This window comes from Trachypithecus francoisi, unplaced genomic scaffold (genome assembly GCF_009764315.1).
Source record: "Trachypithecus francoisi isolate TF-2019V2 unplaced genomic scaffold, Tfra_2.0 Lachesis_group8, whole genome shotgun sequence".
Classification (NCBI taxonomy): Eukaryota; Metazoa; Chordata; class Mammalia; order Primates; family Cercopithecidae; genus Trachypithecus; species Trachypithecus francoisi.
The window spans coordinates 121,638,390-121,656,312 of NW_022681473.1; positions in this window are offsets into that span (position 1 = coordinate 121,638,390).

Sequence of the window (17,923 nt, forward strand, 5' to 3'; positions counted from 1 at the left end):
ACTGAGCAGGAAATCAAAAAAATGATGAGACTCTAAGACTCTTTTACCAACTCTAGTCCCCCATCCTGTCCCCATCTCCAACCGCACGTCCAACATCAGCACAGGTTCTTAAGCTTTCTCTCTTCACCCTTTGACTTATCAGAACAGAGCCAGTCACGGGCAAGCCATATAACTGCCCAGTGCCTCAGTTTCTCGTCTTGTAAAAGGGGTGCTCTGATAGCTTCCCTCACCCACAGCAAGGGAATGGCGAAGGTAGGGTTTAGGTGCAGAAGCACTCTGAACTCTGGATGTAGAGCACTACTCCAGCAAAGAGAGCTGAGTGGGGTTTTACTGCCTTTGAGAGGAGCGAGATAGGGAGTATGGAAGGTGTTGGTAAAGTAGTTGAAATCGTATGTTTTGAACTTGCACTGCTTTCCACAAAAATATCCCTCCACCACCATGCATGCATGACTGTGTCATTCCCGGTGTCCACCCAAGCCCCAGCTGGTCTGCGCTGCTCGCTGCTCTTACCGCTTCTGACTCTGACATGCTGCTTAAGACATCAGACTCTCAGTCCTCTTCTCTGTTGCTCCCCCAGCCTCCCTCTCCAAGCGGCTGTGGTGAAAGGGTGATTAATGAAAAGGCCACACTGGCACTGCATTACTAGATTAAAAGCTATAAAGAGCAGCACCTGTGAGACTGAAGAATCCTGCGTCAGCATCTGGGTCACACCTGGGCCACGGCAGCGTTTCGGCCGGCGTGAGGAATGGTCCAGGCAGAGGGCAAGGGATAGTTCTCGGAGTCCTCAAATCAAAGAAGGTTTGAGCCAGACGGGGTTCCAAAGGCCGCCAGGTCCATTTCTCTAACTCACTCCAATCTTCCCCAAGCATATTGGACTGAGGGACCACCTGAATTCCTCCTGTGCCTCCTGTAACACAGGAGCCCTTGCTTCCCCACAGCAGTCTGCTCTAAGGTTGTAATGTGCTAGAAAGCTGAGCTCAAGCTTCAGCTGTCTCCACTGTTCACCACTCACTCATTCATTCATTCACTTATTCAGCAAGTAGGTGCAGATGGCCTGCTATGTGCCAGGCATTGGTCTGCAATGGCAGAGATGCTGTGGTGAGTGAGACAGAGTGGTCACTGTCCTTGCAGATGGTAGAGTTACTCATGCCCACAGACACAGACAGCCCAGGGCTACAATAAGAGAAGTTCAGGGACCTGAGGGAACACTCAGAAGAGATACTCATCAAGATTTAAGGGAAGGGTTATTGGGGTGTTAGATATGAGTTCTAAATTTCTTTTCAAAGAATCGGTATGTCAGTATGTTCAATTCTTTGCCTTCTACTTTTAAACAACTTCCTCATAAAGCAACCTTTTTCGATTACCTGCTCCACCTGACTCATTCCAATTACCTGCTCCATCCTGACTCATTCCGATTACCTGCTCCACCCAGATTCATTCTGATTACCTGCTCCACCCTAACTCATTCCAATTACCTGCTCCATCCTGACTCATTCCAATTACCTGCTCCACCCATATTCATTCCAATTACCTGCTCCATCCTGACTCATTCCAATTACCTGCTCCATCCTGACTCATTCCAATTACCTGCTCCATCCTGACTCATTCCTATTACCTGCTCCACCCAGATTCATCCTGATTACCTACTCCACCCTGACTCATTCTGATTACCTGCTCCACCCAGATTCATTCTGATTACCTGCTCCACCCTAACTCATTCCAATTACCTGCTCCATCCTGACTCATTCCAATTATCTGCTCCATCCTGACTCATTCCAATTACCTGCTCCACCCAGATTCATTCCAATTACCTGCTCCATCATGACTCATTCCAATTACCTGCTCCACCCAGATTCATTCCAATTACCTGCTCCATCCTGACTCATTCCAATTACCTGCTCCATCCTGACTCATTCCTATTACCTGCTCCATCCTGACTCATTCCTATTACCTGCTCCATCCTGACTCATTCCAATTACCTGCTCCACCCAGATTCATTCTGATTATCTGCCCTACCCTGACTCATTCTGATTACCTGCTCCACCCTGATTCATTCTGATTACCTGCTCCACCCTGACTCATTCCAATTACCTGCTCCACCCAGATTCATTCCAATTACCTGCTCCACCCAGATTCATTCGGATTACCTGCTCCACCCTGACTCATTCCGATTATCTGCCCCACTCTGACTCATTCTGATAACTGCTCCACCCAGATTCATTCCGATTACCTACTCCACCCTGACTCATTCCGATTACCTGCTCCATCCCGACTCATTCCGATTACCTGCTCCACCCAGATTCAGCCTGATTACCTGCTCCACCCTAACTCATTCCGATTACCTGCTCCACCAACATTCATTCTGATTACCTGCTCCACCCTAACTCATTCCAATTACCTGCTCCATCCTGACTCATTTCAATTACCTGCTCCACCCTGATTCATTCCAATTACCTGCTCCATCCTGACTCATTCCTATTACCTGCTCCACCCAGATTCATCCTGATTACCTACTCCACCCTGACTCATTCTGATTACCTGCTCCACCCAGATTCATTCTGATTACCTGCTCCACCCTAACTCATTCCAATTACCTGCTCCATCCTGACTCATTCCAATTACTGCTCCATCCTGACTCATTCCAATTACCTGCTCCACCAGATTCATTCCAATTACCTGCTCCATCATGACTCATTCCAATTACCTGCTCCACCCAGATTCATTCCAATTACCTGCTCCATCCTGACTCATTCCAATTACCTGCTCCATCCTGACTCATTCCTATTACCTGCTCCATCCTGACTCATTCCTATTACCTGCTCCATCCTGACTCATTCCAATTACCTGCTCCACCCAGATTCATTCTGATTATCTGCCCTACCCTGACTCATTCTGATTACCTGCTCCACCCTGATTCATTCTGATTACCTGCTCCACCCTGACTCATTCCAATTACCTGCTCCACCAGATTCATTCCAATTACCTGCTCCACCCAGATTCATTCGGATTACCTGCTCCACCCTGACTCATTCCGATTATCTGCCCCACTCTGACTCATTCTGATAACCTGCTCCACCCAGATTCATTCCGATTACCTACTCCACCTGACTCATTCCGATTACCTGCTCCATCCCGACTCATTCCGATTACCTGCTCCACCCAGATTCAGCCTGATTACCTGCTCCACCCTAACTCATTCCGATTACCTGCTCCACCAACATTCATTCTGATTACCTGCTCCACCCTAACTCATTCCAATTACCTGCTCCATCCTGACTCATTTCAATTACCTGCTCCACCCTGATTCATTCCAATTACCTGCTCCATCCTGACTCATTCCTATTACCTGCTCCATCCTGACTCATTCCTATTACCTGCTCCATCCTGACTCATTCCTATTGCCTGCTCCACCAGATTCATCCTGATTACCTACTCCACCCTGACTCATTCTGATTACCTGCTCCACCCAGATTCATTCTGATTACCTGCTCCACCCTAACTCATTCCAATTACCTGCTCCATCTGACTCATTCCAATTACCTGCTCCATCTGACTCATTCCAATTACCTGCTCCACCAGATTCATTCCAATTACCTGCTCCATCCTGACTCATTTCAATTACCTGCTCCACCCAGATTCATTCCAATTACCTGCTCCATCCTGACTCATTCCATTACCTGCTCCATCCTGACTCATTCCTATTACCTGCTCCATCCTGACTCATTCCTATTACCTGCTCCATCCTGACTCATTCCAATTACCTGCTCCACCCAGATTCATTCTGATTATCTGCCCTACCCTGACTCATTCTGATTACCTGCTCCACCCTGATTCATTCTGATTACCTGCTCCACCCTGACTCATTCCAATTACCTGCTCCACCCAGATTCATTCCAATTACCTGCTCCACCCAGATTCATTCGGATTACCTGCTCCACCCTGACTCATTCCGATTATCTGCCCCACTCTGACTCATTCTGATAACCTGCTCCACCCAGATTCATTCCGATTACCTACTCCACCCTGACTCATTCCGATTACCTGCTCCATCCCGACTCATTCCGATTACCTGCTCCACCCAGATTCAGCCTGATTACCTGCTCCACCCTAACTCATTCCGATTACCTGCTCCACCAACATTCATTCTGATTACCTGCTCCACCCTAACTCATTCCAATTACCTGCTCCATCCTGACTCATTTCAATTACCTGCTCCACCCTGATTCATTCCAATTACCTGCTCCATCCTGACTCATTCCTATTACCTGCTCCATCCTGACTCATTCCTATTACCTGCTCCATCCTGACTCATTCCTATTGCCTGCTCCACCCAGATTCATCCTGATTACCTACTCCACCCTGACTCATTCCGATTACCTGCTCCACCCAGATTCATTCTGATTACCTGCTCCACCCTAACTCATTCCAATTACCTGCTCCATCCTGACTCATTCCAATCACCTGCTCCACCCTGACTCATTCCATTACCTGCTCCATCCTGACTCATTCCAATTACCTGCTCCATCCTGACTCATTCCTATTGCCTGCTCCACCAGATTCATTCTGATTACCTGCTCCACCCTAACTCATTCCAATACCTGCTCCATCCTGACTCATTCCAATTACCTGCTCCATCCTGACTCATTCCTATTGCCTGCTCCACCCAGATTCATTCTGATTACCTGCTCCACCCTAACTCATTCCAATTACCTGCTCCATCTGACTCATTCCAATTATCTGCTCCATCCTGACTCATTCCAATTACCTGCTCCACCCTGACTCATTCCATTACCTGCTCCACCCTGATTCATTCCAATTACCTGCTCCATCCTGACTCATTCCTATTACTGCTCCATCCTGACTCATTCCAATTACCTGCTCCACCTAACTCATTCCAATTACCTGCTCCATCCTGACTCATTCCAATTACCTGCTCACCCAGATTCATCCTGATTACCTACTCCACCCTGACTCATTCCGATTACCTGCTCCACCCAGATTCATTCTGATTACCTGCTCCACCCTAACTCATTCCAATTACCTGCTCCATCCTGACTCATTCCAATTACCTGCTCCATCCTGACTCATTCCTATTGCCTGCTCCACCCAGATTCATCCTGATTACCTACTCCACCCTGACTCATTCTGATTACCTGCTCCACCCAGATTCATTCCGATTACCTGCTCCATCCTGACTCATTCCAATTACCTGCTCCATCCTGACTCATTCCTATTGCCTGCTCCACCCAGATTCATTCTGATTACCTGCTCCACCCTAACTCATTCCAATTACCTGCTCCATCCTGACTCATTCCAATTACCTGCTCCATCCTGACTCATTCCTATTGCCTGCTCCACCCAGATTCATTCTGATTACCTGCTCCACCCTAACTCATTCCAATTATCTGCTCCATCCTGACTCATTCCAATTACCTGCTCCACCCATATTCATTCCAATTACCTGCTCCATCCTGATTCATTCCAATTACCTGCTCCATCCTGACTCATTCCTATTACCTGCTCCATCCTGACTCATTCCAATCACCTGCTCCACCCTAACTCATTCCAATTACCTGCTCCATCCTGACTCATTCCTATTGCCTGCTCCACCCAGATTCATCCTGATTACCTACTCCACCCTGACTCATTCCGATTACCTGCTCCACCCAGATTCATTCTGATTACCTGCTCCACCCTAACTCATTCCAATTACCTGCTCCATCCTGACTCATTCCAATCACCTGCTCCACCCAGATTCATTCCGATTACCTGCTCCATCCTGACTCATTCCAATTACCTGCTCCATCCTGACTCATTCCTATTGCCTGCTCCACCCAGATTCATCCTGATTACCTACTCCACCCTGACTCATTCTGATTACCTGCTCCACCCAGATTCATTCTGATTACCTGCTCCACCCTAACTCATTCCAATTACCTGCTCCATCCTGACTCATTCCGATTACCTGCTCCATCCTGACTCATTCCAATTATCTGCTCCATCCTGACTCATTCCGATTACCTGCTCCATCCTGACTCATTCCTATTACCTGCTCCATCCTGACTCATTCCTATTACCTGCTCCACCCTGACTCATTCCGATTACCTACTCCATCCTGACTCATTCCTATTACCTGCTCCACCCTGACTCATTCCAATTACCTGCTCCATCCTGACTCATTCCTATTACCTGCTCCATCCTGACTCATTCCTATTACCTGCTCCACCCTGACTCATTCCGATTACCTACTCCATCCTGACTCATTCCTATTACCTGCTCCACCCTGACTCATTCTGATTACCTGCTCCATCCTGACTCATTCCTATTACCTGCTCCATCCTGACTCATTCCTATTACCTGCTCCACCCTGACTCATTCCGATTACCTACTCCATCCTGACTCATTCCTATTACCTGCTCCACCCTGACTCATTCTGATTACCTGCTCCATCCTGACTCATTCCAATCACCTGCTCCACCCTAACTCATTCCGATTATCTGCTCCACCCTGACTCATTCCGATTACCTGCTCCATCCTGACTCATTCCTATTACCTGCTCCATCCTGACTCATTCCTATTACCTGCTCCACCCTAACTCATTCCGATTATCTGCTCCACCCTGACTCATTCCGATTACCTGCTCCATCCTGACTCATTCCTATTACCTGCTCCATCCTGACTCATTCCTATTACCTGCTCCACCCTGACTCATTCCGATTACCTACTCCATCCTGACTCATTCCTATTACCTGCTCCACCCTGACTCATTCCAATTACCTACTCCATCCTGACTCATTCCTATTACCTGCTCCACCCTGACTCATTCCGATTACCTACTCCATCCTGACTCATTCCTATTACCTGCTCCACCCTGACTCATTCCGATTACCTACTCCATCCTGACTCATTCCAATTACCTGCTCCATCCTGACTCATTCTGATTACCTAGTCTGTCGTAACCATTTTTCCCACCAAACATTTTTCCTGCCACTCTCTTTAGCCAATCGGAATTAGCTTAGCCTGTGCGGTCGAACCCTGGCCAACAGGGGAACGACACAGCAGCAGGGCCACGTGCGTCAGGGGTAAGAACCCCTTCCCCTGCCTCGTCCAGGTGTGCGCTCACCATTGCTCCATCTGTCAGGGCGCACCCTTCTATAGAAGTAACTTGCCTTGCTGAGAATTAAGAAGAAAATTTTATATTTGAGTGCTATTTATCTTGTGGCACCAAAACTTTATTTATAACAGGGGTGCAGGTCAGAAAAGGCTTTTGGGAGAAGCAACATTGAAACGGAAACCCGACCTAACCAAACCGTCTGGCATTTGAAGGCTGGTCTCACAACGACCCTCTGCCCACCTCCTGTCTCCACACTAGGCACCCTGTTCCCATCATTTCCAGGATGATTTCTCATCCCAGGGTGAGATTCTAAACTAAAACTACCATTTCTATAAGCAAAATGTTGCATCGCCACAAAATGGAATAAGAAGCCTCTAATAAAAATGGCTGAGTAATAAGCCTTTTAAGAGAATGAAATCGACACATGTGGAAACATGGATAAGCTTTGAAAACGTGATGCGAAGTGAAAAAGCCAGACACAAAAGGCCGCAGTCTGTAAGATCCTACTTATATGGAATATCCAGAGTAGGTGAGTTCACAGACAAGAAGCAGACGAGCAGCTGCCAGGGTCTTGGGGAGCAGGGATAAGGAGTGGCTGCTTAACAAAGTACTGGTTTCCATTTGGGGTGATGGGAAAGTTCTGGAACAGGATTGTGATGGTTGCACAACATTGTGAATGTACTTAATACCAATGAATTATACACTTTAATATGGTCAAAATGGTAAATCTTGGCTGGGTGTGGTGGCTCACACCTGTAATCCCAGTACTTTGGGTGGCTGAGGCAGGAGGATTGCTTGGGGCCAGGAGTTTGAGACCAGTCTGGGCAACATAGAAAGACACCATCTCTAATTTTTTTTTTAATTAGCTGGGTATGGTGGCACACATCTGTAGTTCTAACTACTCAGGAGACTGAGGTGGGTGTATGGCTTAAGCCCAGGAGTTTGAGGCTGCAGTGAGCTAGGATAGCAATACCGCCCTTCAGCGTGGGCAACAGAGCAAGACCCTGTCTCCTAAAAAAGGTAAATTTTACGTGAAACATATTTTATCGTATACATGGTAAAAATCCCTACCATTTGTACAATACTCTGTATCTGATGAGGCATCCTCCTATAAGGTACTTCATACAGCCTAATCCCCCTTCCACCTGGAGTCATTCCCCTTCTTCAGGTGAAGGAGCCGAGGCTCTGCCTGGTCTGGGGTTGCAGCAGGAGCTGGGGTAGGCTCAGTTCATCGGGTCCAGGGTCCTTGTTCTGGCCAGGGTGCATCCACCGAGGAGCAACACTGCCGACGTGACACTCCTGCTCATGGGGTGACGTGGGGGTGACAACGGTGTGCTGCAGAAGAACGTCATTTCCCCCACTTTGCAGTGACAATGTACAAGTGGGAAGCTTGGGGCGGGAAAGGGTACAACCTTCTTACTCGAGAAATATAACAAAAGAAAATGTGTGGCATTACCTCCTTCCCACATTGATGCCTGGGGCCTAGAGCCATTGCAGGCGATGATGGAGGGAAGGCATGGATGGTCTGTTTCCTGCAGCCAGGAGCATCCCCTGCAGAAAGCCCTCCCTAGGGCCAGCCTGGGAGGAGGATTCCCACCAGGCTTTCTCAAGCCCAGCACAAGTGAGTCAGAAACCGTCTCCCATTGGACCTGGTAAGGAGAAGATTTGGAGGAGGGACTGGGAAGCCTGTGGAGCAGGAGGGTACAGGGGGTGGAAGTGGAAGAAGGTGGCACAGTAACCGACTCCCTTCTCCTGAGATCCCCAGCATGGAGTGAAGGGTCTGCCCTACACTGAGCCCTTACCCCTTGTTACCTGGCAGGCTGCAAGCAGCTCTCAGGGCCAGCCAGGCAGTCACCTGCATCTGTTGGGGGAGAGAAGGAAAACAGATGTCCCGAGCCCTAGAGACTCGCATTATCCACCCCTGGGTCCAACGGCAAGTGAGCTAAGCACTTGCAAATGTTATGTGATGTATTCTTTATAAGAATGGGTCACAAAACTGAGGCTTCGAACATGTAAGAGGGGGACAGGGATTTGAGCCTGGGTCAGCTATGTGAGGATCTCCTGTCTGTCCCCGCTGGTTCCAATTCAGGTCTTTTGGTAAAAGACAAGAGGGTTGAGGATGAGCTCCAGACAGGCTTGTATTCCCTGCCCTCCAGAGCCCCAGGCGTGGGACCTGCAGGCATGGAGCAGGCAGGACTAGAGGCAGCACAGCCTGGCTTTGCCTGGGTCACTAGGGCCTCCACCAGGTTTGGTTGTATACGTACTCAGGCCTAGTGGCCTGCAAAGAAGCCAGTTCTTCCAGCATTATTTGTCAGGACTACTGACCAGAACTGGCAGACAGACCACTCTCCGCCTGACCTGCAGAACCCTGTCTTCAGTGAGGGGCCTTTTCCAAAACCGTGCGCTGGTCTCAGTCTAAGGACATCTGCCCCCTTCCTAAGAAAGCCCGCCCTACAGGTCCTGTCCCACGATGGGGAAATGGCCACAGAGGGGTTAAACGAGATACCTTAGGCCTCAGAGCTGATATGACAGCCACAGAGCCCACAGGAGCTCGCACCCACTCCTTCCACGGTGCTTTTCCCCTACGCAATACCGCATACAAATTTCTCGCCGAGCCCGTTCTTGGAAACTGGTCTCTCACCGCGCCAGCTTTTTCCCAAGGACCAAATGCAAAGCCCCGCGCGGTTCTCCACTCTGTTGTGGAGTCCAGGCTGGTCCACCCACCACCCAGCTTGCTGCCTGGAACTCACAGCCAAAGTCCCCACTTCCCTGGCCTGCAGCCACCACCCAGCACCATGTTTTAAAAACCAACTTGTAAAAGAAGCCACCCGACAGGAACCACTTGTATTTCTCTAATTGTTCCAAATTCAAAGACCATGTGGGTGTTCAAGCAGAAGCTGCGCTTCGAAGCCCAAGGTGCAGGTTTTGATAGAGGATGCAATGCAGAGCCATCCCGAATTTTTTACCTAGTTTGGCATCCCTAAAAGAGTGGAGATGTCTGTTTCAGGACGTCTTTGTCAGTGGCAATGTCCACTTTTATCTAGAATAATCAAACAAGGCATTTACGCAGTCGGTGCCTCTCTCTTCCTGTCTGTAACACTGATGAGAAGAACAAGACACACCCGATACAAACCCTGCTCTGCTGGTCTCCAGGTACATGGTCCAAGACAAAGCCCTCAGACTCTCAGAACCTGTTTCTCGTCCATGAAGTGGAGAAATTCACTGCTGTGGACTTTGCTGCGGTTGTGTCTCCAAGGACTCCATGCTCCCTTATCCTAGAAACATCCTCCTCACTTTCCTCTGGGTCTGATAGGCCGATTCCTTCCTGGAGTTACAGGGCTGGCCTTGTGACACAGTTCCCACAAATCAACATATTCCATCCCTCTGGCCACAGTGATCAGTTCACAGGCAGGCCATATGCACAGAACTCATTTCCAGGACATTTATTGGAAACGCTAATCATTTGCAGTAAGGATGACATTAGCTTGGAGCTCTTGGGGTCGCCCTAAGGAAAGAACTTGTCTCAGAGTTAAGCCAGCAGGGAGGAAAGTAAGGCCAAGTGAGGAGGGGAGATGAACAGAGGAGGAGAGAGAGTGAGAGAGAGAGAGAGCGTGTACCCGGTGGCATTATGAGTCCCTAGAACCAGCTGTGTTTGAAGGCAATTCTGACTCCCCCATTTATTGTTTCCATGAACAAGTTGAATTGAATTTTTGACACTAAAACTGAAATGATGCTCATATAATAGGTTTTCTGTTTCATATTGTTTTCTGTGAGGCTTGGTTGAGATAACATAAGCAAAAGCACGTAGCCCAGTGCCTGGCACATAGTAAGCCTTCAATAAATAATGACAGCGATTATGGAAAGCAGAGGAGATGACGAATGCAGAAACACACAGAAAGGCATAAGGTGTTGTATAAAAAGTAAGGGACCTGTTATATGTTCCCCTATGATCTATACCTCATGTGGAGGCTTTATTGCCTGCTCTCTCCTTCTCTAAATATTTCATGTGCCCAATTAGACCGTGAGAACCTCATGGCGGGAAGAATGGTCTCTATTCCACTTTAACTATTGTATTCTATAGCATGGTTGTCAAGCACACAGTGGCAGAGCAGGGGAGTCAGGATCACAACGCTGAGACATCTGCCTGCATTTGCTGACTCTGCCCCTGACTAGCGGGGTGACCTCGGGGAGCTGATCTCACTAACCAGGACCCAGTTTTCTGCTCTGTAAAGTGGGGCTGATGCTAGTACCTACCTCACTCAATTTTTATGAAGATTAAATTAGTTAATTTGATGAGTTGATTGAATTAGTTGCAGCTATTATTAAAATACTTGTAAAGCATATATAACAGTGCTTGGCACATAGCAGTCCCTACGTAAGTGTTTGCTATATAACCAACTCCCAATTGTTTTATTACTATAATGCACTTACTCAATATTGAAAGGATATACCAGCCCTTCTTTAATGTTGTGATGAAGAAGACAAGTCCCTGCATTTAAACAGTAACTATCACTTATTTATTAAGTGTATACTGGGTCTCTTCAGTTTTTAATCCTCACACTCTAACTATGCACTTTAAACCTGCAAGTAAGCAAAGCAAATGTATTACTTTGCAGTTGAGAAAGGAGAGGCCCAGAAGGGCTACATGATTTATTCAAGGTGCAGAGCTTGCTTGAAACAGCGTGAAGGAGACTCCAGGCCTCTTAACTCCAGACCCATCAGACCCTACCCACCATACCACACTGCCTACAGAGATGAGACATAAGCAGATGGCCAAAACCTATAAACATACACAACTGCAGCTGCACAGATTCCTTCCTTCCTTTAACAAATATTTATTCAGCGCTGAAATATGTGCAACTGCCAAGAAATTATGAAATGGACTGCAGTGAAGCAGAACCACTTTCCAACCTGTTGCTTTGTAAAACAGGTAGTGTAGCTGCCTTTCATTCATTCATTTAGTAAATATTTAAATATTTATGATCTGCCAAATACTAAGGATAGATACAGTATCAACAGAGATTAAAATATTATGGGTTTAGGTATTTAATAAGTTTTGAATTTTGAACCAAAAAATGAATCATTGTAAGTACCAATGGATGGATGAATGGATGGATAAATGGAAGGATATTAAATAGATGGATGGATGGATAATTGGGTGAATGGGTGGATGGATGGACGGATGGATGGATGAGCAGATGAGTGAATGGATGGATGCATGGATGGGTGGGTGGATGAACAGACAGGTTTTTTATATATGTCTTTGAGCTTTGTGCAAAGAAGACTGTATAATCATCTTCCCTTGATGTTTTTCTCCAAGGGATTTGATATGTGATGTGAGAGATTGAATCTGGTAATTTAGGAAATGGAAGGAACCTAAGAGGTCAGGAAATCCAACTCTCTCACTTTATAGATGAGGAAAGTGGCACCCAGAGTGATGGAGGCAGGTATACAAATGTTTGGTTCTGTGACCTACGTTGTGAACATAGCCATTTAGTAACATAGATTCCTATCCGTTGAATGGAATCCCTCCTAGGGAAATTATTTCATCCCCAGAAGCCCTTCCTGACCCACAGAAGCCACGCTTCAAGAGGGCCACCCTCAGAGTGTGCTTGTCCGGGATGGCTGATCAGGACCTTTTCCCTGAGGACAGGAGAGGGTGACTGAATCCTGGCTAAGGCCTCAAAGATCATCGGATGAGTTTCAGAGCATCAATTTATAAGGCTGCTAATAAAGTCCATCTGCTCGCAACAGGAGCCCGCCTCTGCGTGTGATTACTGCTCAATAATTGTTCTCGAGGGAAAACATCTGCTGCTCCTATCCCACTGCTGTGGTCGTCTCCTATTTTTCTCACCCCTCATGCCTGTCCCATCATGGCTGGGCTGCTACGCTGTGGCCAAGCAAGACACTGCAGGAGCTCTGGTTCCCTCTTTCTCTGCGACAGCCCCTGTCCTTTTGTACCCTTGTCCTTTCCGTCTCTGACCCAGCTGTATTCTGTTGTTTTTTGTCCGTTTCGTTCCACGGCTCAGGAAGCATCCACCCTGGTGCTTGGGTTGGATTGGGTTTCCTGAGCTCCTAGGTTCCTCCCATTTCCTAAACTACCAGATTCAATCTCTCACATCACATGTCAAATCCTTTGGGGAAAAACATCAAGGGAAGATAATTGTACAGTCTTCTTTGCACAAAGCTCAAAGACTTAGGTGTTCCTGGAAAAACCTGTCTGTTTGTCCATCCAAAAATATCGGACCATCTCTCCTAATTTTCTAGTATATATTGAAACCTCAATATGTCTGGCTCCCATGCTGACATATACCACTAAAGCATACCTTGCTGCATTTAGAAACTATTCTAGTTTTTTGATTTTCAATGAGATAATATTATGATCAAAAGAATTCCACACTGAGACTCATAGGTGATAGTGGTAATCACAACAACTTATCAGACAGGAGATGGAGCATCTAATCCTCGAAATTTTGTTGCAAACCACCAAGGCTACCGTAGAACCCCTGAATGCAATTTAATTGCTGGAAGGCAGTGAAATTCCTCACACTTCCCTGTGGAAGCAAAACATCAAATGACGCAGGTTAAGAAATGCAAACCGAAGCACCTGCTGTCCTCTTCAGATACTTCTAATGATTTTTCTGATGCTTTGAACTGATTTCACCCAAAGTGCATTTGGCTCCTAAATAGTTATTCCTTTGATTTTTAAACTGAGGTGTAATTTCATTCAGATTCCTGACTGTCCCCTGCTTCTCAGTGCAAAGCTGGAAGTCAAAAGCCTTCAAATCCACTGGTACTGCTTTTTTCCTTAGGACAAAATATTATGTTTTCCTTCTGTCCACAGAACAAGACCTAACTCAGGGAGGAAAATGAGCAAAACTGCAAAGCCCCAGGGACAGAAAGAAATTAGGTTGAACCTGAAGAAACCAGGCATGGGACATGAAGGGACTTAACTGGCGAATGGGAGATGGGGGCTATTCTAGACCCCTGGTCTGGCCTTCCTTGCAGGTATTCCTGTTCCTTGACAGCTGATGGATGGTCTTCAGAACACTGAGAAACATAAGAAACCCTGGGGATCATTAAGGAAGATGATTAAAAACTTAGCTCATTCTCCTGCACTTGTTTTCATCTCTGAACCAGAAGATAAGCCGCCACAGCCAGTTCGAGGTGCACTACATCTCACTGAGGCCATGCACCAAAATAATCATCTCTTCACTGGCAAGGCGGGCAGAGGAGAGGAAACACACGTGTAAAATGGATGAAAGCAAATACTAAAAAAGGAAGGCGATGCCAACCTGAATTTGTAACGTCCAGCTTCTGGTGCGATCCCCATTCCACTAACTCCATTGATTTGTACTGACGAGCCAGAGCATTTGTTCTCGATGCAAGAGCTGCCCTGCAACCACATTCAGAACTGTTTGCCGAGCCTGTGTCCTTAAACGTTCACAGTATTTTTATCGAACATTAGGAAAGCCCTCGGTAATTTGCAGCAATTTAGTATGCTTGCTTTGCTTTTAGAAAATCCACAGCAATTCAATAAACACCCAGTCACTGTGGCTGTTAACACACACACACACAGTCTCTCTACAGCTGCCTGCCAGCTGTCACTCCAGGAAAGCCATCAGAGCCTCCCCTAACTCTGTGACCCTCACTGTATCCTCTCTTTTATCTAATGTGAAGAGCGTCCCCAGAAAGCCATGTCTCCACACACACAGTCCCCATTCCCCTCGTCTCCTAGGTGCTGGGAAACCCAGGTCACACAGGTGACTGGGGTAGGCCCATTGTGTGCCCCACCTTGGCCTCACTCGGCTGCCAGGTGCCATCTGTTGCATGTGAGGGTTGAGCAAGACCTGAGGAGAAGGATCCACCTCTCCATCTGCTCTCTTTAGTACAAGCTCGTTTGTTCACTGAGCCTGGTCACACACACACTCAAACAAAGGCAATAATCTGGACTCTACCACCAAAGCCTGCTTCTTCTGCTGGTCCCTAAGTTTAATTACTGGCTTCAAATTCCTAATAATGTTGTCTTTACCTATTTCCCCTACTTGCCCTGATGTTCTGGAGATTACCACAGAGATTCTCCCTGAATAAATGTCCTACTCTTTACCCCTTTACCCTTTAGATAGTGTCTAAACTATCTAATAAGATCCACAGGCATCACCATGTCAATGAAATCTGAGCTCTGATAGAGGCTACTGTTTTCTGAGGCCAAGACCATGTCTTTCACGCCCCATCCACACATCCTCAGCACACAGCCTGATATGTAATAAACACTTGACAAATATGTGTTGACTCTGATAAATGACATAACTTATTATCAGGCAACATTTTCTACGTGACTTAGACAGTAGAGCATAAAAGGCTCTGTGACTTTTGCATCTTGTCCCTTCACTGAATCCAAACCCAACATCTTCCTGGAGATCTCTACGAGTGTCCTTTAGTACTTCTGAACTCAGTGAATCTTAGTATTGTCTCTGAAGAAGACTGAAAGTCTTAACACACCCCAAGTAAACGGGGTTATGCCCATTCGATGCCATGTGTCCCCCAGCCAGCCACCCAGTCACTGGGTTTTACCTGGCCATTGTTACTAATTTGCAGTGACCAGGAGCCTAGAGAGAGGTGTCTGGTGATGGCAGCCCTAGAAGTGCATCCTCTTTGCAACTTCTACCTGCATTCCTATCTCTGAGCAAACTGGGTATAAAAACTAATGCCTATGCAAATCCGGTCACCTACTCCACACATCTTGAGCAGTCCCTTACCACAGACGCAACTGCTTGTCTCCCAAGAAGCAGTCACCTCCCGCCCAGCTGGTGCCCTCTAATACGAAAGCTGGAGTAGCACCCTCTAACTGGGCCCCCACCTCCCGACCAGCGTGCTGGGAACCCCAGAGTCTGCTCAGGGTCGCGGCCCTGCCCAGCCAGGATCCTCCCCAGGCCGGAAACCTTCCCAGCCACAACAGACTTCAGCACAGATCCAGCTCCTTTACTGAGCTGCGTCATGTTTTGTGTTCAATGCGCTGCTTCTCAGCTGGAGGTGCACATTGTGATTGACATCTGTGACGTACGCCAGTGTCCCAGATGGTCCCCACCCCAACACTGTCCTCCAAAACAGCACATCCTCCCGATGGCTGCATGTCGCTGCAGCCTCTGATGAGCATTTTGCCAAGAAAGGGATGGGACGAGAATTTTAAGTGGTGCTTCCTGAATCTGTGGCCTGGATCAGAAGTCCCTAAAAAGGCACTTTCGATAAATTTATCCAAAAATCACAGGCAACAAGGAGCAGGGTGAGGACACATCCTCCAGATGCGTAAGGATTTATTAAATATTTAAAGTTGCTACATAGATTTAAAAGGCCAGGTTATTTATTTTTGCTGGGTTGATCAATCATTTGTTTCCCTAAAGAATGCCAGACTTTTAACTACTCATCTGATTATGTCTGCAGCAACCACATTGCTGCTACCCCAGTACTTAATATTTCATCCACACAGCTCCCAGGCAGACTAGGGGCTGCATGAGGCTGATTCTCCAGTGGGACTCCTATTTGCTTTGAGAAGTCATTTTTCCTACCCCCATTGCACTTAGCTCCCCCTCCCCAAAATTAAAAGGTAAAGAAGAGAAATGGAATAATAACTGTTTATTTCTTTTTCTTCTCACTTCAAATGGGAGATTTACTTTCAAAAACCCCATTAAGGGTTTGATGTGTTTGCTGAAAAACTGCTGCTGAGTTAAAAAGCACCAGCAAATTACATTGGCCTGCAGCTTCCAGCGGCTGTGAGGCTTCCAGATAAGGCAGAGTTCTTGTCTCCGCTGCAGTGGTATGGTTTGAATTGATACTGGCCAAGCAGCAATTACCTTTCCACATGTTGGGTGGCAGGAGGGGTTCTACTATTTGTCAGTCTCGGTGATAACGATAAACAGGTGTTAAGCGCCTGCAGGTTAGCTAGACATGGTACAAGGTCAGTGATAACGATAAACAGGTGTTAAGCGCCTGCAGGTAAGCTAGACATGGTACAAGTCAGTGATAACAATAAACAGGTGTTAAGCGCCTGCAGGTAAGTTAGACATGGTACAAGGTCAGTGATAACGATAAACAGGTGTTAAGCGCCTGCAGGTAAGTTAGACATGGTACAAGGTCAGTGATAACGATAAACAGGTGTTAAGCGCCTGCAGGTAAGCTAGACATGGTACAAGGTCAGTGATAACGATAAACAGGTGTTAAGCGCCTGCAGGTAAGCTAGACATGGTACAAGGTCAGTGATAACGATAAACAGGTGTTAGGCGCCTGCAGCTAGATATGGTACAAGGTCAGTGATAACGATAAACAGGTGTTAAGCGCCTGCAGGTAAAGCTAGACATGGTACAAGGTCAGTGATAACGATAAACAGGTGTTAAGCGCCTGCAGCTAGACATGGTACAAGGTCAGTGATAACGATAAACAGGTGTTAAGCGCCTGCAGGTAAGCTAGACATGGTACAAGGTCAGTGATAACGATAAACAGGTGTTAAGCGCCTGCAGGTTAGCTAGACATGGTACAAGGTCAGTGATAACGATAAACAGGTGTTAAGCGCCTGCAGCTAGACATGGTACAAGGTCAGTGATAACGATAAACAGGTGTTAGCCGCCTGCAGCTAGACATGGTACAAGGTCAGTGATAACGATAAACAGGTGTTAAGCGCCTGCAGGTAAAGCTAGACATGGTACAAGGTCAGTGATAACGATAAACAGGTGTTAAGCACCTGCAGGTAAGCTAGACATGGTACAAGGTCAGTGATAACGATAAACAGGTGTTAAGCGCCTGCAGCTAGACATG